Source organism: Trichomycterus rosablanca, chromosome 19 (assembly GCF_030014385.1).
Source record: "Trichomycterus rosablanca isolate fTriRos1 chromosome 19, fTriRos1.hap1, whole genome shotgun sequence".
NCBI classification, from domain to species: domain Eukaryota; kingdom Metazoa; phylum Chordata; class Actinopteri; order Siluriformes; family Trichomycteridae; genus Trichomycterus; species Trichomycterus rosablanca.
This window is the reverse complement of record NC_086006.1, coordinates 11310129-11336398: the sequence shown is the minus strand read 5'-3', so window position 1 is coordinate 11336398 and position 26270 is coordinate 11310129. Positions and strand designations below refer to the sequence as shown.

General features: G+C 39.7%; 2 long non-coding RNA genes across 4 annotated transcripts; one reads left to right on the top strand and one right to left on the bottom strand.

Annotated features, from left to right (window-relative positions):
• Positions 1 to 1645: 1645 nt before the first annotated feature.
• Positions 1646 to 2835, bottom strand: LOC134333818 (uncharacterized). 3 transcript variants are annotated; one of them, XR_010015423.1, is made up of 4 exons: positions 2755 to 2835; positions 2530 to 2621; positions 1977 to 2041; positions 1646 to 1820 (listed from the first exon to the last, which is right to left on the bottom strand). It is a non-coding gene; the product is annotated as an uncharacterized LOC134333818 (long non-coding RNA). The 3 variants fall into 3 exon arrangements; XR_010015421.1 differs by lacking the exon at positions 2755 to 2835 and having other exon boundaries at positions 2530 to 2735; XR_010015422.1 differs by lacking the exon at positions 2755 to 2835 and having other exon boundaries at positions 2562 to 2735.
• Positions 2836 to 8119: 5284 nt separating this feature from the next.
• Positions 8120 to 26108, top strand: LOC134333807 (uncharacterized). Its single transcript, XR_010015417.1, has 3 exons — positions 8120 to 8214; positions 8312 to 8399; positions 25286 to 26108. It is a non-coding gene; the product is annotated as an uncharacterized LOC134333807 (long non-coding RNA).
• The last annotated feature ends 162 nt before the right edge of the window (positions 26109 to 26270 follow it).

The following is a 26270-nucleotide window of genomic DNA, read 5'->3' as shown; positions in this document are numbered from 1 at the left end:
TCAGAGTTTCAGGGCTATAGATTTCCCTATACGTAATATTAAAAGTGTATTACTGCTACGAGAACAAGAGTTTAAATGTAAAATTTGGATAAATAAACAATGGCTGCAAATGTATTAAATAAAAAGGTTATAATAAACAGATCAAACAAACAATAGGAAGGATTAGACTCAAGTGAATCTGACCTTTTGCACAAAGGAATTGACCAAATCAATTTCACTACTGCTTTCTAGTACTGCCAAATTAGACAAATTCTGCAATTTATGTATTTTTTTAACTATTTACAATGTATTAAAAATACAGCACATAAAACTAAACATTTCTTGACACCACATTTATAAAAAATCAATTATGTTAAGCATTACTGTGCCAACTCTGTAGATTTTTGGTTCTGGAATGGAAAGACCAACTTATGAAAACCATAAGACCATACTTATGAAATAAATTATAATATACACTGATCAGCCATACCATTAAAACCACCTGCTTGTTTCTACACACACTGTCCATTTTATCAGCTCCACTTACCATATAGAAGCACTTTGTAGTTCTACAATTACTGACTGTAGTCCATCTGTTTCTCTACATACTTTTTAGCCTGCTTTTACCCTGTACTGCAGTAACAATGACATGGTGGTGGTGTGTTAGTGTGTGTTGTGCTGGTATGAGTGGATCAGACACAGCAGCACTGCTGGAGATTTTAAATACCGTGTCCACTCACTGTCCACTCTATTAGATACTCCTACCTAGTTGGTCCACCTTGTAGATGTAAAGTCAGAGATGATCACTCATCTATTGCTGCTGTTTGAGTTGGTCATCTTCTAGATATTTATCAGTGGTCACAGGACGCTGCCCACGGGGCGCTGTTGGCTGTATGTTTTTGGTTGGTGGACTATTCTCAGTCCAGCAGTGACAGTGAGGTGTTTAAAAACTCCATCAGCGTTGCTGTGTCTTATCCACTCATACCAGCACAACACACACTTACACACCACCACCATGTCAGTGTCACTGCAGTGCTGAGAATAATCCATCACCTAAATTATGCCTGCTCTGTGGTGGTCCTGTGGGGGTCCTGACCATTGAGGAACAGCATGGACTACAGTCAGTAATTGTAGACTAAAGAATAAAGTGTTTTTATATAGTAAGTGGAGCTGATAAAATGGACAGTGAGTGTAGAAACAAGGAGGTGGTTTTAATGGTATGGCTGATCGGTGTATGATGTATACAGCACATATTTACAAGGCAATCAAATGTTTTACTGTATTAAAAAAGTTACAATCATATAAGCCGAATACTGCCATACTGACCCACACTGTAAAAAGGAGACTGTGAAATGTACAGTAACTTGCTGGCAGCAATTAGCCGGTAAGTTGCTGTAATACATTTTACAGTGCGCATACTGCAAATTTAATTACAGTAACTATGAAATATTGTAATATTTATTACAGTAATAATCACAGTACTGTAGCTGTTTTTACAGTAATTTCACATTACTGTAACCTATTACAGCAGTAATCACTTTACTGTAATTGTTATCACAGTCTTTTAATTACAGCAAATATCAGACTACTTTAAAGGCATTATAGCATTTAACACTAAAAAAATATTCGAAAAATAACTATACATTGTAAAAATTAAGACACTGCATTTGTAACAAAAAATCATTTATTGAATTTCATGTTTTTGAAAATACATAGATAATTAAATAAATAAATTCATATTTTTATAAACACAGCTGTTCTGAACAAAAACAAAAATGTGCAAGTGCTTCGTTTTACATTTGCTGTTATCCACATCTTGGGCTAAAGTTTTCTTCCCTGGACTGTAAAGATAAAACAAGGAATTACTGTTACTGCTGTAGAAATTTATATACAAGACTGGAGACTATGACAATTTTGTTAATTCCTAACCTCCCATTAAATATATCACATTAATAAACACATTCTACTTTTAAAAATGTGCTGTTTAAAATTCTTACCTGTTTTGGGGCTCTGTTTTGCTTTGGTCCACTTCAGTAGGCTACTTACACATGCCTCACGGTAACTAGAAAAAAACGAGTGACGAGTTTCACCACATAAAACATGGAGCTACAGCACAGCCACATATACACACAAACGTTACAAACAGTGTTGTTACTCCTCCGTACATTCAACTGATGGCGTTATCAACTAAATATCACCAGATAACAAAATATCATGTACAAATAGCTTATTTTGGTCATGTTATGAACGCTGGCTCTCTAGTGTATCACTTTTGGCTAGACCATTAGCTAGTTGTTTATCAACTGGCCGATTAGTTCTATATTTAAGCGAGCTAGCTCGCTTTCTGTCTTAATAGCGTTTTAAAAGAGTAGGTGACTATTATCAAGTAATTCTAATTTCTGTACCTGTTACTGATGATATAAAGATGTCTTTCTGTCTGAGTGATAAAAAAAAACTAGTATTTGTTTTAGATATAATGCAAACTGTACTATAACAAAAAAGGATTATTGTTTAAACTGACAGAAAAAGAACAATCCCGCTTAAATTTACCGTATTGTGATTCACAGCAGAAATATGCTTACTGTAGAATTCGCCCACCACTGAATCTTGACCATGATCCTTTGCAGATCTACAGTAAAATGCTGTGTACAGGTTCTACAGTAAGAATTTTATCATTCTACAGTAGTAATACTGTGAAAACTACAGAAATTTGTTACAGTGCATGTATCATTTCTTTAGACTTGTGTATTCTTTATTTGACCTTTCCTTGTTTACCTTGTCTCTTCAGATTTGCCTTTGGTCCTCCCCTCCCACCTTGTTTGACTGCTTTATTGATTGTTCCACTCCTGTCTGAACTCTGGCTATGTTTCATATGTTGCCCTTTTGGATTGTTTGACTGGGCCTCCTAATACATTTCAAGCAAATGGAAACACAACATTCTGTCCAATTTATTCATGTTTCACAAATTTACATAATGGATTTTATCTACCTGTTAGCAATGAGTGCGGAAGAAAAACCTGAAACTTTTGGAAATGTTATGTACACTACCATATAGAAGCACTTTGTAGTTCTACAATTACTGACTGTAGTCCATCTGTTTCTCTGCATGCTTTGTTAGCCCCCTTTCATGCTGTTCTTCAGTGGTCAGGACTCTCCCAGGACCACCACAGAGCAGGTATCATTTGGGTGGTGGATCATCAGCACTGCAGTGACACTGACATGGTGGCGGTGTGTTAGTGTGTGTTGTGCTGGTATGAGTGGATAAACTCATTTTTAAACACCTCACTGTCACTGCTGGACTGAGAACAGTCCACCAACCAAAAACATCCAGCCAACAGCGCCCCGTGGGCAGCATCCTATAACCACTGATGATGGTCTAGAAGATGACCAACTCAAACAGCAGCAATAGATGAGCGATCGTCTCAGACTTTACATCTACAAGGTGGACCAACTAGGTAGGAGTGTCTAATAGAATAGAGTGGACAGTGAGTGGAATTCCAGCAGCGCTGCTGTGTCTGATCCACTCATACCAGCACAACACACACTAACACACCACCACCATGTCATTGTAACTGCAGTGCTGAGAATGATCCACCACCAAAATAATACCTGCTCTGTGGTGGACCTGTGGAAGTCCTGACCATTGAAGAACAGGGTGAAAGCAGGCTAAAACAGTATGTAGAGAAATAGATGGACTACAGTCAGTAATTGTAGAATTACAAAGTGCTTCTATATGGTAGGTGGAGCTGATAAAATGGACAGTGAGTGTAGAAACAAGGAAGTGGTTTTAATGTTATTGCTGATCAGTGTATCTTCTAATATAGCAATGATAAATGCAACATATGTATTATTATCATTCTAAACATTAAAATAAAATCAGTACTGGGAGTTTCTGGGAGCACATGGAGGTGGGTTTGTTTATAGTGGCTAGCCGACGCCCCTCATGATGATTGGTCAGTGAAGTTGATGATCCACAGCTGAACCTAATTGCAGGTTAAGTGCTCAAGGCATTTAAAGTGAGGCTGTGGCTTATTCAGTGGAAGCTATTGTGGATAGAGTCTTTGGTTGTTGGCTGATCATGGACTTTGAACCATAGGCTGGTCATGGATTTTGAACCATAGGCTGGTCATGGATTTGGGTTATGCTCTTGTTCTAGTTATGTTTATTTGTGTGTTAGTCAGCTCCATCTTAATAGTAGTATTCACTTCATGTTTATCTTTAGCAGTGTGTAGCATAGCTTAGGGTAGTTTAGTCAAGTTCAATGTTTGTTCAGCTTAAGATTTAGATTTAAGCTTAAGTTTAGATTAGTGTTAGCAGTTTGCTTAATGTTTAGCATTGTTCATGTTTGTGTCTTGTGTGTTGTAATTCTGAATAAATCCTAATCAGCATCTCTGCATGTGTGTCTGCCCATCATGTCACGTCTCCATAGCCTATTCGTTACATGGCCACCATGGAAACTGAATCACTGAGTCAATGAATCAGAAACGACTCTTTTCAAACGAATTATTCATTGAAATTGAATCAGGGAGCTGTGCTCTTATCTGTGGTAAAGATTCATTCGTTTTGTGTAAACAACTATATGAATCAGTTCATTTTGTTAGAGATTCAGATGTATAAACCAATCACAATCACATCATTAGTTGTTGTATAAGTGACAGCTTAGTTAATGAATGATCATTTTCAGCTTTTTACCACGAAAGCTGTGAGAATAAATGATCTAAGACGGTTTTCATTAGTTAGGTGGATAAACACAGTTGGAAATGGATTTATATATTCTGGAAATATTCTGGAAACATACCAGATGGTCTCAAAAAAGAAAGACAAGTGTGGATTATATCCCTAATGGAACACCACGCGGATAAAGATTTGGTCTCAATTTGAAGAAGAGAAGCTCAGGTAGGCAGCGGTTATTATTTTATGCTGCTGTGTGGTTGATCTGGGTTGCGGTTCTGCTGTTTACCATGCGCTTTCACTTTGCAATGATACTAAAGCATTAAAATATACTAAACGTTTTCGGGATTTTTCAAAGCTCATTTATTTGAAGTAAATTAGAAAGCATACAGTGTATCACAAAAGTGAGCACACCCCTCACATTTCTGCAGATATTTAAGTATATCTTTTCATGGGACAACACTGACAAAACGACACTTTGACACAATGAAAAGTAGTCTGTGTGCAGCTTATATAACAGTGTAAATTTATTCTTCCCTCAAAATAACTCAATATACAGCCATTAATGTCTAAACCACCGGCAACAAAAGTGAGTACACCCCTAAGAGACTACACCCCTAAATGTCCAAATTGAGCACTGCTTGTCATTTTCCCTCCAAAATGTCATGTGACTCGTTAGTGTTACTAGGTCTCAGGTGTGCATAGGGAGCAGGTGTGTTCAATTTAGTAGTACAGCTCTCACACTCTCTCATACTGGTCACTGAAAGTTCCAACATGGCACCTCATGGCAAAGAACTCTCTGAGGATCTTAAAAGACGAATTGTTGCGCAACATGAAGATGGCCAAGGCTACAAGAAGATTGCCAACACCCTGAAACTGTGCTGCAGCACAGTGGCCAAGATCATCCAGCGTTTTAATAGAGCAGGGTCCACTCAGAACAGACCTCGCGTTGGTCGTCCAAAGAAGCTGAGTGCACGTGCTCAGCGTTACATCCAACTGCTGTCTTTGAAAGATAGGCGCAGGAGTGCTGTCAGCATTGCTGCAGAGATTGAAAAGGTGGGGGGTCAGCCTGTCAGTGCTCAGACCATACGCCGCACACTACAGTACATCAAATTGGTCTGCATGGCTGTCACCCCAGAAGGAAGCCTCTTCTGAAGTCTCTACACAAGAAAGCCCACAAACAGTTTGCTGAAGACATGTCAACAAAGGACATGGATTACTGGAACCATGTCCTATGGTCTGATGAGACCAAGATTAATTTGTTTGGTTCAGATGGTCTCAAGCATGTGTGGCGGCAATCAGGTGAGGAGTACAAAGATAAGTGTGTCATGCCTACAGTCAAGCATGGTGGTGGGAATGCCATGGTCTGGGGCTGCATGAGTGCAGCAGGTGTTGGGGAGTTACATTTCATTGAGGGACACATGAACTCCAATATGTACTGTGAAATACTGAAGCAGAGCATGATCCCCTCCCTCCGGAAACTGGGTCGCAGGGCAGTGTTCCAGCATGATAATGACCCCAAACACACCTCTAAGACGACCACTGCTTTATTGAAGAGGCTGAGGGTAAAGGTGATGGACTGGCCAAGCATGTCTCCAGACCTAAACCCAATAGAACATCTTTGGGGCATCCTCAAGCGGAAGGTGGAGGAGCGCAAAGTCTCGAATATCCGCCAGCTCCGTGATGTCATCATGGAGGAGTGGAAAAGCATTCCAGTGGCAACCTGTGAAGCTCTGGTAAACTCCGTGCCCAGGAGAGTTAAGGCAGTTCTGGGAAATAATGGTGGCCACACAAAATATTGACACTTCAGGAACTTTCACTAAGGGGTGTACTCACTTTTGTTGCCGGTGGTTTAGACATTAATGGCTGTATATTGAGTTATTTTGAGGGAAAAATAAATTTACACTGTTATATAAGCTGCACACAGACTACTTTTCATTGTGTCAAAGTGTCATTTTGTCAGTGTTGTCCCATGAAAAGATATACTTAAATATCTGCAGAAATGTGAGGGGTGTACTCACTTTTGTGATACACTGTAAATGTGATTGTGAGATTCTGCTGGTTTGTTTAATGTTGTCTATATACATAATACAGCCTTGTAATAATACACAATATAAACACTAATTCTGTCAATGTATCAGAACTACAGTATTTTGTGTTTTTAAAATAACATAAACTAAATAAGCTAAGTTTACATTATATCGTATCGTATCCTATATCACCACTTCTCAAAAGCATATCAAGATATGACTTTTTTTAGTCATATCGCACAGAAGTGTAAATTACCTTTGCCAAGGACTCTGACACCTCATATCATGACGGATCCTGGCTTTTGTACTTGTTGCTGATAACAGTCTGAATGGTCCTTTTCGTCTTTTGTTCAAAGCACATGGCATCCATTTCCATCTGAAATAATGATTTTCTGACCACAATAGACATCTCCATTGTATGATGATTCATCCCAGATGCCTACCAGCCCAGATAACTTGATGCCAATTTCAGACATGGTTAAAAGAGTAAAGTTTTAAGTGGCATTTGTGCATGTAACTCTGTATTGTAGTGCTTGACAAAGGTTTGCCAAAGTAATCCCTCACCCATGTTGTTATATCAGCTATTGATGAATGTCTGTTCTTGATGCAGTGCTTTCTGAGGGATCGAAGATTACAGGTTTTCAGCTTTGGCTTGCACCCTTGCCCTTTACGCACTGAAATTCCTCCCCATTCTTTGAATTGTTTAATGATATTATGCACTGTAGAGGGAGAAATATGCAAATAATTTAGTAATTTTCTCATGCATTTGTTGACAAACTGGAAATTCTCTGCCTGACTTTGCTCCTCAAAGACTCGGGGTTGTACATTTTGTCTATTGTATGGTGCTATTTAAAAAAAATATGTCACAAGCCAAAGGTTTCATTAAATTCTAAGGAGATTTGATGTAGATTTACATCAATTTATGTAATTGGGACAAGTTAAGACAGTATGGGAAATGCAAATGGCACAGTGTACATTCTTCATTAGTAAAGGAAGCAAAATGTCTAAACAAATTCAAATTGCTCTTGTCATTTTCTAAGCATTTCTTTTTGTGTTCCCAATGTTCTGTCCTTGCTCCTTTTGTTGTCTTTGTTCTGTACTTTTAATCAAAACAGCCTTTAAGCATTCACACCATTCACAGAAAATAGATAAACAATAGCCACAGTAAACCTTCATAAACATGTTTTAATTCATTCTGGTTTTCAGTTTCTAGTAATAGGGCGGCATGGTGGGTAGCACTGTTGCCTCACAGCAAGAAGGTCCCGTGTTTGATTACCAGGCAGGGCGGTCCGGGTCCTCTCTGTGTGGAGTTTGCATGTTCTCCTTGTGTCTGCGTGGGTTTCCTCGGGGAGCTCCGGTTTCCTCCCACAGTCCAAAAACATGCAGTCAGGTTAATTGGAGACGGTGAATGGGTGTGTGTATGAGTGTGTGTATGTGTGTCTGCCCTGCGATGCCCCAGGGCAGGGTGCTGACATCTTGGTGCCAGATACCACAGCACACCTTCAGGGGTCAAGTGGAATCCATGCCTCAAAAGGTCAGGGTTGTTTCGGGCTGTTTTTGTACCTTGATCACTTGTTTCTCAATACAGTATATGTCAATAATATAGAGTTTGCATGTGTACTCAAACACAGGACCAGGATTGTAATGGGAGTTAAAGACAAGCTCTATCACTGTGCAAGTGTAAGTACGTAAGAAGTAAGACAGTAACTACATAGATCAGTAAGTAATTATATTTTTGAATAAATCAGTGTATGTGTGCTTTATGGAACAAAGGCTTTGCAATCTGCGTCCATAACTTAACTAATTAAGAAGTATGTGCATTTGTAATTGTACTTGGGAAAATTCTACAACAAATGTAATTCATGTATTTCCTTTCAAACTAAATTTCAGATTAAATGCCTTTAAATGCTTAAATGTCATCATTGTCCTACTGTATTGATCTCTTAATCTTTGTTGCCAGAGATAATCATTTAACTCCAACTGAAAGCCTTGATACACATTTAAGGTAATCTTTTGGTCCTCTGTATTTAGCGGTTAGCTAATAAATTTCTCAGTTATATTATCATGCTAATCTCTGGCGGCAGTACTGGAGAGCATCTGTCAATCAAATGATAATTACCACAATGCCACGCTGGTCTGACGAGGACAATGTGAGGATAATATTATATGACCCGCTATCATCACAGAACAATTGTACAGATCTCCTTCCAATTGTGGGCATGCTTGGTAAAGACTAATATAAACTGTTTTAAGAAATTCAGAAACTTTAACACTAAAATATGTAATATTTAATATGTTATTATTTACTAAGGTATTTATTTTACAAAACCACCAGGCTATAATTACTGATACCGCTACTCATTTTTCAGACACAATGTAACATGTAACTGAAGCATGTTTATCATGTCTAGGAAATTTTAAGCAGTAATCCATGAGTTCCTGTTTCACTGGGGTGTTTGTTTATCTATGAGGTTACACAGAGATCCAGTTCTTTTAGTCATTCTTCAACTTGGAAAATAATACAAATATTTCCAATGTATATATCACCTTTCACAAACCCAAAGATGCTGTAAATTAAGAGCAAAACAACAATGAGTAAAAGAAAACAACAAAACTAAGACTTATGGGAAGAAAAATAATGAGGTGTTTTTTGGTCCTGATATCTGTAAAGTTGGTTTGAGATAATGTCCATTGTAAACAATATAAATTGATTGATTCAAAAAAGTTTTAATTGTGCTTTAAACAAAAAAGATGGTAGAGCAGTTACAGCACAGGAAAGACAACATAGCACACAATTTTAATTAGGGAAAAGTGAGCTTGGACAAGGACCCAAGTTTATTTTTTCCCCATGCACATTAGTAATGATTAAGTGGTTAAGATACTGGACTAGTAAACAGAAGGTTGCCAGTTCAAGCCCCGCCACCACCAAGTTGCCACTGTTGGGTCCCTGAGCAAGGCCCTTAACCCTCAATTGCTCATCGTGTAAGTCGCTTTGGATAAAAAGTGTCTGCTAAATGCTGAAAATGTAAATGTAATAGGAATATAATGATGAGAGACAAAAAAAATCCATCAACACTGTTGGCAAATATTAATTGTGGCACATGTGGCTCATTTATTTAATTGGTTAATTAATTAATGTATTACTTATAAATAAATATATTAATTAATTAATGAACTACTTTATTGGTTAATTTATTTATTTTTAATTATTTAATTTATTTTATTTGTTTATGTATTTATTTTTTTATTTTATTTTTATTAAGGACTATTTATTCTCCATACTTCAGTTTAATTTTTGGGGGGATTTTTCTCTTTTTTCAGATTTTTGTGAGATTAATTATATACTGTACTACTGTTATATCTACTTTCTGAGAACATTATTATATATTATTATTATTATTATTATTATTATTGGTGATCAGCCATAACATTAAAACCACCTCCTTGTTTCTACATTTTATCAGCTCCACTTACCATATAGAAGCACTTTGTTGTTCTACAATTACTGACTGTAGTCCATCTGTTTCCCTGCATGCTTTGTTAGCCCACTTTCATGCTGTTCTTCAATGGTCAGGACCACTACAGAGCTGGTATTATTTAGGTGGTGGATGATTCTCAACTTTGCAGTTACAATGACATGGTGGTGGTGTGTTAGTGTGTTGTGCTGGTATAAGTGGTATGAGTCACAGCAGCACTGATAGAGTTTTTAAACACCTCACGGTCACTGCTGGACTGAGAATAGTCCACCAACCTAAAAAAATATCCAGCCAACAGTGCCCCGTAGGCAGCATCCTGTGACCACTGACAAAGGTCTAGAAGATGACCAACTCAAACAGCAGCAATAGATGAGCAATCATCTCTGACTTTACATCTACAAGGTGGTCCAACTAGGTAGGATAGTGAGTGGACACAGTATTGAAAAACTCCAGCAGTGCTGCTGGTATGAATAACTGCATCTTGAATAACTGCATCTTGCTTATGCCAAAAAATATTTACAACTCCTGATTACAAGATTAGTTCATTTCCTCAGAATAAATTTGCTAAGTGCGTCGCTTTCTAGATCAATCTCTGCTTAATATCAAGCATCTATTTTCACTTTCAATTCCAGTTTTGTTTCTGCAAGCTTGGCAGTAAATGAGATGAGACTCACATTAATCAATCAAATACATAATAAATGAGTGTAAAATTCCGTTTCTGATTGCATGCTAAGCATCTAAATGTGTTTGCGGTGATAGTACGATAATTAATGGAATGCATTTATTTATGCACCCCACTCAGACCTGAGGCTATTTTAAATTTTAAATTAAATAATTAAACCAAAAACAAGTGTGATCTTGACTTTCTCTTTTTGCACATCATGCAGAGCTAGCATACGTTATAAAAGAGTACTTAAACTAAAGGATTTGGACTGCATCAATCTTTGCCCAGCCACTTCACTTGCTAATGTTGCTGTTCAATCGGTGGAAACTGATTACTCACTAACTGCTCCTGACATCCCATAATTACTGTTGCCCTATTAAAAAGAGTCAAGCTCTGATCTTTAATTAAGGCCACGGAGACCTCTACTACAGTGAAGGGGTCTGCATAAAGCACGATAAATTGGAGGTTTAGAGGGTCACTGATTTATATGCAGGACTCATTAATTAAGTCTATTCTTGAGTTCTTAACTTTTTATGATTCTCAACATATATTTGTTTATTCATTATTCTTTAGCTACGGTTAAGCCGGAAAGTCTGCACACCCCTTTCACCTTCTCCTTTGAAGGTATTATTTAGTTGGTGGATCAGTCTGAGCACTGCAGTGACAATGACATGGTGGTGGTGTGGACCTTCATCAGTGGTCACAGGATGCTGCCCACGGGGCGCTGTTGGCTGGATATATTTTTGGTTGGTGGACTATTCTCAGTCCAGCAGTGACAGTGAAGTGTTTAAAAACTCCAGCAGCATTGCTGTGTCGTATCTACTCATACTAGCACCACACACATTAACACACCAGCACCATGTCAGTGTCACTGCAGTGCTGAGAATGATCCACCACCCAAATAATACCTACTGTGTAGTGGTCCTGGGAGAGTCCTGATCATTGAAGAACAGCATGAAAGGGGGCTAACAAAGCATGCAGAGAAACAGATGGACTACAGTCAGTAATTGTAGAACCACAAAGTGCTTCTATATGGTAAGTAAGTGGAGCTGATAAAATGGACAGTGTGTGTAGAAACAGCGGAAGGCTTTTTGTCATTTTTATTGCATCTACCCTAAACATGATGTTCTCGAAACTATAAAGTTTGAACTATTTATATTCAGTTCCAGAGTTGAGGACAAATGGCCCGAATACACAAAATGTGTCTTCTGAAAGCACTGTGAGAGAGTTTATGTTTAAAAGCATGGCACTATGGCACTTAGACATATCTTGTTTTCCTGACATGAAAGACTACAACCTATACAATTAATCAAAAAAAAAAAATCTTTCATCACGTCTGGCATTTTCTGCTTCTCTGAAATGTTTTTTCTTGCTTTTCTTCACATGGGTTCAATAATTTACGAAGTAGACTCAAATAGAAAACCCAGAGCATTTTCCTGCAGTGCCTCAACTAAAAACAGAGTCTTCTTAGCTCAGCATGCAGACAGTAGCTAATTTGTCTGTCATGATGGCGGCATATGCTGCAATTAGAGTCATTTTCTCTCATACATATTGTTCCAGGTGGCTGTGAGTGCTCCCTTTTGTATGTTGACTGATTCTCGACAATGGCACAGATTTGGACCATTACAGCTGCCTTTTTTATTTTCACCTATAGATTAGTCCCATACGTGGTCTAACAGGAGAAAAGACGGGGTCAGATGGGATATTTGTTCACATGCTTTGAAGCACTATAAATCTGTAATGGTATGCATTATTGTTTCCACTTTAGAGTGGCATGATTTAGAGATGGGTGAATGCATTCAGTGTAGCGTCTTAGTGTTCATCCTGGCATTTTTGCACTATGTCATCTCTTTGGTACCATGCTATGTGTGTGTGTATTGGATAGGTCCTGCTGTGATGTCTGTTGATCTCTCTGTGTACACTGTATATGGCCGAGAGGCAATAAACTTTGGAGTCTTTCGTCAAACATACATAATAGGGGACAGTGTTAAAGTAAACAGTAGCCTAGTGGGTAGAGCTTTGGTCTATCAGTAGGAAGATTGTGGGTCATGGATGGACCTTTGAGCAATGCCCTTAACCTCGTCTGCTTCAGGGTGCTTTACAATGGCTGACTCTACACCCTGACCAATGTACTTTAAAGGAGTATATGTATATATGACAACTACAACCCCTAATCAGAAAAAGTCGGGACAGTATGGAAAATGCAAATAAAGTAAAAATGCAGTGTTTCTTACACTTACTTTGACTTTTATTTTATTGCAGACAGTTTGAACCTGAGATATTTCATGTTTTGTCTGCTCAACTTCATTTCATTTGTTAATATACCTCCATTCCTGCATTTCAGACCTGCAACACATTCCAATAAAAGTTGGGACGGGGACAATTTAGGGCTAGTAATGAGGTGTTCAAGGAATCGGGAGGAATTTTAGTGCGTAAAGGCCAAGGGCGCAAGCTTAAGCCTCAGACGGCACTGCATCAAGAACCACCACTCAACAATAGCTGATATAACCACATGGGTGAGGGATTACTTTGGCAAACCTTTGTCAAGAACTACAATACAGAGTTACATGCACAAATGCCACTTACAACTTTACTGTGCAAAAAAAGAAGCCTTATGTTAACCATGTCCAAAAGTGGCATCGACTTCTCTGAGCTCTGAGGCATCTAGGATGGACCATCACACAATGGAAACGTGTATTGTGGTCAGATGAATCAGCATTCCAAATGGACGCCGTGTGCTCCGGACCAAAGTCGAAGAGCACCATCCAGACTGTTATCAGCAACAAGTCCAAAAGCCAGGGTCTGTCATGGTATGGGGTCGTGTCAGTGCTCTTGGCAAAGGTCATTTACACTTCTGTGATGGCAGCATTAATGCAGAAAAGTACATTGAGATCTTAGAGCAACATGTGCTGCCTTCAAGACGTCATCTTTTCCAGGGACGTCCATGCATTTTTCAACAAGACAATGCAAATACATGCTGCACACATTACAAAGGCATGGCTGTGGAAGAAGAGGGTACGGGTACTGGACTGGCCTGCCTGCAGTCCTGACCTGTCCCCAATAGAGAATTTTGAAGCATAAAATGCGACAACGACGACCCCGTACTGTTGCACATCTTAAGATGTGTTTGCAGGAAGAATGGGACAAAATAAAAGCTGAAACATTAAATCACTTTGCCTCCTCGGTGCAAAAACGTCTTTTAAGTGTGGTGAAAAGGAATGGCAACATTACAATGTGGTAAATGCTTTACTGTCCCAACTTTTTTGGACTGTGTTGCAGGCCTGAAAGGCAGGACTGGATGTTTATTAATAAATGAAATGAAGTTGACCAGAGAGGGACAGAAAAGAAAATGCCTACCAGTGTTGGTTTTGCTTTCCCACCCAGGAATCTAGGATCAGGGGTGCTATTACATTTATACATCTGTGTGTTTTGTTTTTCCAAATGAACAAGCATCAGTAGTAGCTGTTTTTGATGAATTATTGTCATTACTGGGCCAGTAAGAGGTAGTCCCATGGGGCTGAGAGATACACCAAATTGAACCACAAGGAGGAAACCGGTTTGCTGATTAGCTTCTGTTTACCCAAGTGATAACCAAAAGATAATTCAGAGTCAATTTTTTTTTCTAATTTCTTCACACATACTTCCTGCAACCTTTTATAATCTATGCTGTATATGTAACTCCCTCTTGTACCTCCCTATTCGGCAAAAAGCTCATTATCGTTATCATTATTACTTCATTACACAGTAAGCATGACTCCCATTAGCAATTACTGACAAACATTACATTTTTCAGCCTGAGTGACTTGTGATTAATTGACTATGAGAGTGAACATGTGACTAGGTGCATTTTTTTCATTTATTTAACTTAACAAACACATTATTAGGGACAAATACTTATTCAAATAAATACTACTGCACCAGTAAACACTTCATTCACACACTGGACCTCAATGAACGAAAGATTCAAGTTGAAAATCTTTACTGATATAAACTGTGTAATTAGTTAAGAACAAAATGACATAACAACAGTCAATGGAAACCAAAATCATCAACCCATGGAGGGCTGGACTCATGTTACTCGGTAGTGTGTGGCCCCCACGTGCCAGTATGCGCTTCCAGCAACGTCTGGGCATGCTCCTGATAAGATGGCGCATGGTGTCCTGGGGGATGTCCTCTCAGACCTGGATCAGGGCATCAGTGACTTGGCGGCATCAGATACGCTGATACATAAAGTCCCAAAGGTTCTTAATTGGATTCAGGTCTGGGGAACATGAGGGCCAGTCAATCGCAACAATGCCTTCATCGTCCAGGAACTGCCTACACACTCAGCCACATGAGGCCGGGCATTGTCCTGCACCAGGAGGAACCCAGGGCCCACTGCACCAGCATAAGGTCTGACTCTGAGGTTTTCATCTCGGTACCAAACAGCATTCAGGGTAGCGTTGGATATTATGTGGAGGTTTGTACAACCCTCTAAGGATATGCCTCCCCAGACCATCACTGACCCACCACCAAACTGGTCATGCTGGATGATGGTGCAGGCAGCATAACGTTCACCACGGCGTCTCCAGACTCTTTTACGTCTGTTACATGTTCTCAGTGTGAACCTGCTCTCATCTGTAAAGAGAACAGGACGCCAATGGTGGACCTGTCAATTCTGGAGTTCTCTGGCAAATGCCAATCGAGCTGCACGGTGCTGAGCTGTAATAACACCTGTAAAACCATTCCCTTTTTGGGGGTTGTCTTGCTGTTGCCTCTCCGGTGCACCTGTTGTCACTTTCATTTGCACGAAAGCGGGTGACCTTGATTCACAATCGTTTATGCTTCCTAACTGGGTAGATTGATCCCTGAAGTTTAACTGACTTTGTGTTATACTGTGATGATTAAGTGTTCCCTTCATTTTTTTGAGCAGTGTACCTAAACCTAGGGTTATTAGCTAATTTACCTGCTTCGTGATATTTAATTATTAATTCTACTTATATAATTACTTAATAATGAAAATAATAATAATAATAATGAAAATAATAATAATAATGAAAATAATAATAATAATAATGAAAATAATAATAATGATAAAACATAATAATAATAATAATAATAATGAAAATAATAATAATAATGAAAATAATAATAATGAAAATAATAATAATAATGAAAATAATAATAATGATAAAAAAAAAAATAATAATAATAATATTAATAATGATAATAATAATAATAATAATGAAAATAATAATTATAATAATGAAAATAATAATAATAATAACAATGACAATAATAATAATAATAAAAATGGTAATAATAATAATAATAATAATAATAATAATAATAATAATAATAATGAAAATAATAATAATGAAAATAATAATAATACGGATAATAATGAAAATAATAATAATAATACTGAGAAGAAGAAGATTTTTATAATAATACTCTTAATCATTGAGTGTTTCCTGCAAAAGACTTACAGGATGACCTGACAGGAGGCCTGGGACAATTTTGTCAGTGCCAACCATAAGAAGATTATTTCTTACTTCTCATAGTGCACACTACTATTGACCAATAACCTCAGAAAAGGTCAACTGGAATATGCCAGAAAAAATGTAGATAGAACTGTGAGTTCTGGGACACAGTTCTATACAGTGATGAATTAATACTAGAGCTGTTTGACTATGTGGATCAGCGGTTTGTCTGCTGCAAAAAAGGCAAGACCAGAAAAATACAATCCTTACGATCAAACACGAAGGTGCGTCAGTGATGACGTGGGGATGTTTTTTTCTGCTGCAGTAACTGCCAATCCAAGAGGAATGTTATGCCTTGTATGGTAAAATTGAACCTCAGACAGAACTAAGTCATGTTATCCTTATCCCATCATATTTGCTTAAATGTATATTTTTATTAAATTCTTTAGACATCACCAAAATCTGATTTTAAAGTAATTAATTAAGTATAAATTCCTAAGATTAAATCTAATTTTAAAAAGTTAGGAAAATCATATTAATTTTAATATTGCATTAAAATTCATATCTATGTAAATCTTTGTATCCTAAAATAATCTTAATTTGTGCAAATTTGCATTTGTGATAACATAGATGTGAATACTGTTCCTGTGTGACACCTAATGCTACTTTATACACTATATTGCCAAAAGTACTTACTCACCCATCCAAATCATTGAATTCAGGTGTTCCAATCACTTCCATGGCCACAGGTGTATAGAACCAAACACCTAGGCATGCAGACTGCTTCTACAAACATCTCTCAGGAGCTCAGTGAATTCCAGCGTGATACAGTGATAGGATGCCACCTGTGCAACAAGTCCAGTTGTTAAATTTTCTCACTACTAAATATTCCATAGTCAACTGTCAGTGCTATTATAACAAAGTGGAAGCGATTGGGGACGACAGCAACTCAGCCACAAAGTGGTAGGCCACGTAAAATGACAGAGCGAGGTCAGCGGATGCTGAGGCGCATAGTGCGCAGAGGTCGCCAACTTTCTGCAGTCAATCGCTACAGACCTCACAAATGTGCTTTTGGAAGAATGGTCAAAAATTCCCATAAACACACTCCTAAACCTGGCGGAAAGCCTTCCCAGAAGAGTTGAAGCTGTTATAGCTGCAAAGGGTGGGCCGACATCATATTAAACCCTATGAATTAAAAATGGGATGTCACTCAAGTTCATAGTGACCTCTTGCTGCAACTTTCAGAAAGCAGCTTAGTAGTATAGTATGTTCCATGCCTAAGAAAGACTTGATTTAATCAGTCGTGCTGCTTTAACACTGTGGTTTATCTGTGCAAACTAAATGTAGCTTCGTGTTAAGTGGCTCTTACTTAACTTACCCCCTGTTTCTGTCAGCCTGGAGTATGGATAACCATGTTCTCAACACAGTCATCAGAAGAAAGGAAATTTGCACCATTCACATCTGCTTTTCTACCACTTGCTTAGTGTGGATCATTCGAGGTGAATGGCTGCAGCTGAGACTCTTCACTCTTCAACAAGCCAATAACAAGAAAAAATAGAGTGAGAAGGAGAGAAGGAGCGAGCAAAATATTTAGGGAGTTGGTGGTGATATGTTTTGGGTGTGGGGAGGGGGGGTTGGTGGTTGGCTCACATGTCATTACGCACTCCAGTGCTTTATGTTAAGTGAACAGCTCTGAGATACTGATTACATGGTTTCAGGATGTAACTATGTCTTTGAAGCCCAGCACTCCTCACGGTTCAATGATTTGAATGATTCCTGCAGCGTGCCAGCCCAAATAAGGAGAATTCAAATTCTTCTGTCCTAGTTAGGTGCACTTTGTAGTTCTACAATTACTGTAGTCCATCTGTTTCTCTGCATGCCCCCTTTCATGTTGTTCTTTAATGGTCAGGACCACTACAGAGCAGGTATTATTTGGGTCATGGATCATTCTCAGCACTGCAGTGACACTGACATGGTGGTGGTGTGTTAGTGCGTGTTGTGCTGGTATGAGTGGATCAGACACAGCATTGATGATTGAGTTTTTAAACACCTCACTGTCACTGCTGGACTGAGAATAATCCACCAACCAAAAATATCCAGCCAACAGTGCCCCGTGAGCACCGTCCTGTGACCACTGATGAAGGTCTAGAAGATGACCAACTCAAACAGCAGCAATAGATGAGCGATCGTCTCTGACTTTACATCTACAAGGTAGGAGTGGACAAAAAAGGTATGTAGAGAAACAGATGGACTACAGTCAGTAATTGTAGAACTACAAAGTGCTCCTATATGGTAAGTGGAGCTGATAAAATAGACAGTGAGTGTAGAAACAAGAAGGTGGTTTTAATGTTATGGCAGATCAGTGTATATTTGGCCAAATTATTTACGAACATATTCTGACCCTTTGCTGTCACACACCAAATTGTAGTCATTATTATTGCGATGTGTCTAGAATCCAACTTGAGTCAACCTATTGCAATTTAAATTGATTGGTCATAGTTTGGAAATGTACACACATGGGTCTATAAGGGCCCATAATTTACACTATATTGTCAGGACAAAAGCCAAGCCATGAAGTTCAAAGTGCTGTCTGTGGATCTGATGTGGGTCAAATTGTGTCAGGGCATAAATTAGGCCACAGAATAATTTCATTTCATTTTCATTAACCCCTTTTGTCTTAGTCGGTGTCACAGCCAGTCCAGCTCCACTGGGAAACACTGGCCTCAAAGCAGGGCTATGGTAACCCCTTCTCCTCAGCCATTTATGTCTGTGTAGATGGCTAGCTGGCCGATAGCTTTGCTTAGAGGAAGGTCAAGGATATAAAACAATATCTAAGACTTGGTGTGTTTCCAGAATGAACCATGGCTTTTTGAAATGGCAGAAGCATGACACAACCTTGAACTTTCACATCGTCTATCTATCCAAATCGAGCGTCCGAGCAAGAAGGGCTAAAGTCAGGGCAGTTGTAGCCTAGTGGTTAAGGTATTGAACTAGTCATCAAAAAGGTTGCTGGTTCAAGCCTTACCACTGCCAGATTGCCACTGTTGGGCCCTTGAGCAAGGCCCTAAACCCTTAATTGCTCAGACAATATACTGTCACAGTACTGTAAGTCGCTTTGGATAAAAGCGTCTGCTAAATGCTGAAAATATAAAATGTCAGGAAGGTAAGAAAGAACCGAACAGTCACTTTAAAAGAGTGTCAAATGATTTATGCAGAAATAGAGATGCATGCATTCAGTATATAAGGTTTTATGGCAGAATGGCTATACAGAAGCCACTGTTGGGTAAATCACGGCCTATGACAGCCTGCTGACAACATCTGTGGTCTATTCGGATGGAAAACTCTATGAGCAAAACATTAAGCAAGCACTACCATCTGGTGAAAAACATGTACTACACATCTCATACTCGTCATTGTTGATGGTAGCATCATGCATCACCTAACTGACTGAGGTGAGCCTGTCCTGACCGGGTATAAAAGGAGGATCCACAAACGGCTTAGTCTTTGCAAGCAAAGGTGTTGTGGCTCGGCATTTTGTGCCAAACTTGAGGAAAGAATTGTAAGAACGTTTCTCAGCACAAGATATTTTATGTAAATTATGGGCCTTTATAGACGCAGATGTGTGCCAGTTCAGACTATGTCTAATCAATTCAAATTGCAACAGATAAACAATTAAAATAAACTAAATCTAGACATATCTATTGACATCTATACACATCACAGGATATTTAAAATAAACTAGGAGTACCTGACCACACAGGTTGAAACTAGTCAAGGTGTCTAAATATTTGATATTTGAATCTGCTGTGCATATACTCATTGGCCACTATATAGATTATACACCGATCAGGCATAACATGAACACCTTCTTAATATTGTGTTGGTCCCCCTTTTGCTGCCAAAACAGCTCTGACCCATCAAGGCATGGACTCCACTAGACCCCTGAAGGTGTGCGGTGGTATCTGGCACCAAGATGTCAGAAGCAGATCCTTAAACTCCTGTAAGTTGTGAGGTGGGGCCTCAATGGATCGGACTTGTTTGTCCAGCACATCCCACAGATGCTCATTTGGATTGAGATCTGGGGAATTTGGAGTCAACACCTCAAACTTGTTATTGTGCTTCTCAAACCATTCCTGAATCATTTTTGCTTTGTGGCAGGGCACATTATCCTGCTGAAAGAGGCCACAGCCATCAGGGAATACAATACAGGGAATGTTTATATGACAGGGCCCAAGGATTCCCAGCAGAACATTGCCCAAAGCATCACACTGCCTCCGCCAGGTTGCCTTCATCCAGGTAAGCGACGCACACGGCCCCGGCCATCCACGTGACGTAAAAGAAAATGCGATTCATCAGACCAGGCCACCTTCTTCTATTGCTCTGTAGTCCAGTTCTGATACTCACGTGCACATTGGCGCTTTCAGCGGTGAACAGGGGTCAGCATGGGCACCCTGACTGGTCTGCGGCTGTGCAGCCCCATACGCAACAAACTGCGATGCACTGTGTATTCTGACACCTTTCTATCAGAACCAGCATTAACTTCTTCAGCAATTTGAGCTACGGTAGCTCGTCTGTTGGATCGGACCACACAGGCCAGCCTTCACTCCCCACGTGCATCAATGAGCATTGGCCACCCATGACCCTGACCTCATTCTTTGGGCACATAACGTTATGCCAAGTTCACACTACACGACTTTCCAAGTCATCAGATCGCTGTACAGTTCACTCTATACAACTGGATCTCTTGTAATCGGGAGTCTTTTAAGTCGGTGTGGCTTTCACACTACACGACTGATCGGCGATAGAGGGTTTCTCAGTACACGATCTATCACTAACTGGAATCGCAGGCGAGCTTCTCTGATCTCCCAAACTACATTCTGTCACAAAAACAAACACGAGAAGTTTAATGATAAGACGAGGGGTTTAATGATACCACGTCCAAAAATGCACATCAACAAGTAGCGAGTGATCAAAGTTTGTGTGCTGATGTGCAGCGTAAAATCAAAGAGAAAAATAAATGAATCTGAGTGGATTTGGCTACATGAACAGCATGGATTGGTATGGATGGAAGGTCTTGTGTGTGCGCCGATGTATTCTGATATAAACTATATTATGCCCCTGTCCCACCTTTTTACAACTCCTCCCCTGCGTTTCCTCTCACACTGTATCTTGCGTTCTCATTGGCTGTTCGACATAGCACTCATTGCCAGTCGGGCAACTCTGATTCAGATATCTGACTGGTAGAAATCTCGCTTTGGAGCACTCGCGAGCCGCTTGGATCGAGTTGTTGGGAAGTTCACACATAGCGATTGAGAGCTGAGTTTCGATCGCCGAGCGAACACCGAGTTGCTCCCGAGCCGGCAAATCTAGCGCCGAAAAGTCGCAGAGCGAAAATCAGGGCACAAATCGTGTGGTGTGAACTAGGCATTAGTGGTGTATCGATGCAGTGACTCGTTGGATAAGGGGACTGGTATCTTTCTCAGCTCTTGGTGTTTCAGGGTGTTTAATGTGGACCAGTGGCGGCTGCTGGTCTTTCAAAGAGGGGAAGCTCATTGTCGGCTTACATCATAAAATTTGTCAATTTATTTATATATAAATGTATAAATTCTCCCCTTTGTTAGTTTTCAAGAAAATGGCATGAAATGGGTTGCAGTTTGTCTTCCGACTTCACTCGCAAAATCCGCGATGGTACTGAAGCTCCCAGCGACAGCTGTCAATCAAAACGGGATTCAGCCTTTCGACTGATCCTCCAATCATCTTGCAGAAGCTCAGCGTCCAGAACCGCCCACAGCCCCATTCACCCCAGAGACGCTCAGCGTCCGGGGGCGGGACAAAATCGTGGCATTTATCCAATGACCGCCCATGCAGTCCCATAGAAGCAAAGAGACGCTCAGCGTCTGCGGGTAAATGCATTGACGCTCCGGGAATGTATGAGTTAACAAAATCGAGTCGATTTGTGATAAGTAGCTGATTCTGAACGAACTCGTCTTCATTTGTTTGTTGGTTCTTACCTTCAGCAGCACCAATGAAGGAGTGTGTGTGCTGAATGACCACTATTTCCGTCTAAAGTTTTGTGCTAGAATAACAGCTATCCATTTCTTTATTGCAACCCGGCCCCTTCACGAACCCTCCCCCCACATACCCGCCTGCAAATTTCATTAAAGACCTCCTCTGATACACTACCGATCCTGCAAATCGAATTGCCGTTCTCCAGAGGGAAAACTGAGGTTAAATGAGCCTTTCAGGAGACTTGGACTGAGCTTGGTTTTTATTAGCTTTGCCAAGCGGCACACTCCTTCTCCTTGGCGTGCCCTTTGTACCTAGAAATCTTCCCTGTGGCTTCGGGGCAGATGTTCTCAGAATGTGCAAGCATCTGCATAAACCCCATTGCACCACAGCCCTAATTCCAGTATGATTGTTATAAAAAATAGATAAAAATTTAGAAAGATCAGATATAACAGAGCACAATTGCATTTAAAATAAAATAAAGGCCTACTATCATAGTGTACACATCATCATTCTGACGTGTCTTCATACCAGTGGTAACCTTAGATTTGCATATAGCATATATGTTTTTATATTAGCAGCTTTTTTTTCTAGACTTGATAGTGTTGCTCCAAATAACTGATCAGCGCTGTACATTTTGGTTGCCAGGTTGATAGACCTTTCTTTATACAACCCCATATCAAAAAAAGTTGGGACAGCATGGAAAAGTTTCTTAAATTTCTTACAAATTTAACTTTTATTTGATTGCAGACAGGATGAACCTGAGATATGTCATGTTTTATCTGCTCAACTTCATTTTATTTATTAATAAACATCCATTCCTGCATTTCAGGCCTGCAACACATTAAAAAAAAAAGTTGGGACAGTAAAGCATTTACCACTTTGTAATGTTGCCGTTCCTTTTCACCACACTTAAAAGATGTTTTAGCACTGAGGAGACCAAGTGATTTAGTGTTTCAGCTTTTATTTTGTCCCATTCTTCCTGCAAACACGTTTTAAGATGTGCAACAGTACGGGGTCGTCATTGTCGCATTTTTGGCTTTTGGACTTGTTGCTGGTAACAGTCTGGATGGTCCATTTTGTCTTTGGTCCGGCACACGCAGCGTCCACTTATTTCTAAAAAGCCCTGGAATGCTGATTCATCTGTCCACAATACACGTTTCCACTGTGTGATGGTCCATCCTAGATGCCTCCAGGCCCAGAGAAGTCGATGCCGCTTCCGGACATGGTTAACATAAGGCTTCTTTTTTGCACAGTAAAGTTTTAAGTGGCATTTGTGCATGTAACTCTGTATTGTAGTGCTCGACAAAGGTTTGTTAAAGTAATCCCTTGCCCTTGTGGTTATATCAGCTGTTGTCAAAACATCTCTGCGTGTGTGTCCACCCCTCTTACATCATTACGGTGAGGAAGCCATAATACAAATTCGCAAGAAATTTTGGACCACACAGTGCTGAGTGCTGAGCTTTTTTATGGTTGGCTATATTTATACCTCTCTAGCCAACATTTTCCCTTTAAAAAAGACATTTATTTAATGAGGTTGCTGTCCTGTTGGCCCACATAATTAAAAACAATGATACATGAATAATAAAAGAATGATTAATAAAGTATTTTAAAGCAGGATATTCAGCTAGCACACCAGCACTGGGATCCCTAGCAGGCACAATTGGCAGTGCCTGCAACAGACAAAAAAATTGGCCACTAGTCTGCTGGGTGGAAAAGATCAGACTAAAAAAAGTGGGTGGGGTCTTTGATGCTAAGTAAGGACCCTGGTTAGTAGTCCTAGGCACCTGTACAAAAGTGGAGGAATGCAGAGATCCTCACATGCAAATCCACTGTATAGGCAAATAAGGATCCTTTCTGTGTGGAGTTTACATGTTCTCTCTCTGTGTCAGTGTGGGTGCTCTGGTTCCCTCTCACAAGTCCAAAGACATGCAGACATGCATGTTAAGTCTTTTTCTTTTCATATTAGCACATGCAATAGTATAACATGCTGTATGACCATGTCCTGCAGATTTGAAGTGCACCTCACTCACTCCCATTAGCATTCACTTGTGGCCTTTCAGTCCTTAATACTATTATTGGTTTAATGGTAAAACAAGACACTGTTAGCTGAATTAATAAGGATTTAGTTTCACACCACATTAGCAGAACTGGTGGGGCTGATGTGGCCTGAACTATTTTAAGCTCTGAAACATTAGGGTGTCTAATCTATTTAAGACTGGATGAGATTCTTTAGCACAAACAAATGGGATGTGCAGAATTTTCAACATTTATAATGACACCTATTAGGTCTTTATCAACATAATATCTTCTATCATCTTTTGCTGATTCCACAGCTCATTAAAGATACAGGTTCACATTTTAGCAAGACACAGGGCTAGATGATATCTTAGCAAGCAAAACATGGGTAGCTTGATCCTTAATTTAGGATTATCAGAATATTATAATTATTATGCTATTGTTGTATTGTATATGGGAACCCCTCTTAATTTTTAAATAAATATAGATGGACGGACGGATAGATGGATGGATGGATGGATGGATGGACGGACGGACGGACAGACGGACAGATAGATGGATAGGGCCAGCCGTAGCCTAGTGGTTAAGGTACTGGACTAGTAACCAGAAGGTCGCTGGTTCAAGCCCCACTACTGGCAGGTTGCTGCTGTTGGGCCCTTGAGCAAGGCCCTTAACCCTCAATTGCTCAGACTGTATACTGTAACTGTAATGTAAGTCGCTTTGGATAAAAGCATCTGCTAAATGCCGAAAATGTAAATGTAAATGTAGGTGTGTCAAGTTGTGTGTCAAACTAATCATCATTTCACACTGACGAGCCTGTTTCTTTTCCACCATTTAACATGACGTGCGGCAACCGTTTTGTTTGGTTTGTCCTGGGATCTGAAATGTCAGGGAAATGTCAAATGTTGCAAATGCATGACTGATAGTATGAGGAGGTGTTTGTCTTTAATATTTACATTATATGAATTTCCTCCTCAGGCCCAGCTCGAGGGCTTCGGCGGAGGAGTGGGGGTAGTTCAGGCAGCGTCAGCACTACCACCGCTCGGCACGCTCGACTGTAACTGAATTACCAAGCTTCCAGCTCCTAAACAAGATTGCCTGGTCCGGTTGAAAATGCTCAATCTACACTTCCAAAGCAACTGGCGCTGCAGTATTTTATTGCAGTGTCCTTTGTTTATTTTTATAGCAGATGCAGAAATATGCTTTCGCCTCACAGCTGGAAATCCTGGGTTCTATTTCCTGGCCAGGGTCTCTTCTGTGTGGAGTTTGCATGTTCTCTGTGTGTCTGTGAGGGTTTCCTGTACATCCAAAGACATGCAGTCTGGCCAACTGGAGCTACTAAAAAGTGTCCTGTTTAGTGTGTGTGTGTGTGTACCCCATGTTGGGCTTGTCCGGGATGTTTCTTGCCTTTCGCCCAATGAATCAGACCCACCATGACCCTGACCAAAATAAAGTGATGGTAAAATAAAATGGACAATAAGTTTATGAAGAAATGAAGGATCATATGCAGTGTAGTCAGAATACAGTTATATACATGTGTATATACAGGTAGTTCAGCCATTAAAGTATTGGACAAGGTTACTGGTTCAATTACGGTCCGGGTCCTTTCTGTGTAGTTTCCGTGGCTTTCCTCGGGGAGATCTGGTTTCCTCCCACAGTCCAAAGACATGCAAGTGAGGTGAAGTGGAGATACAGAATTGTCTAATCTTGTGTAATAAGTAACTACTGTTTCTGTTATGAATGTAACTAAAGAGTGTAAAACATGACGTTAAAATCATAATAAATAAACAAAAGTGTCAAATTGCCACTGTTGGGCTCCTGAGCAAGACCCTTAACCCTAAAATAGCTTGCACTGCTTTCAGTCCAAATTGTAAGTTGCTTTTTGTTTAATAAGTTGCTTTTTGTTTCAAAATCGACTCTGGGAGCCGCTCAGGTGGTGCAGTGGTAAAGTGCGCTAGCTCAC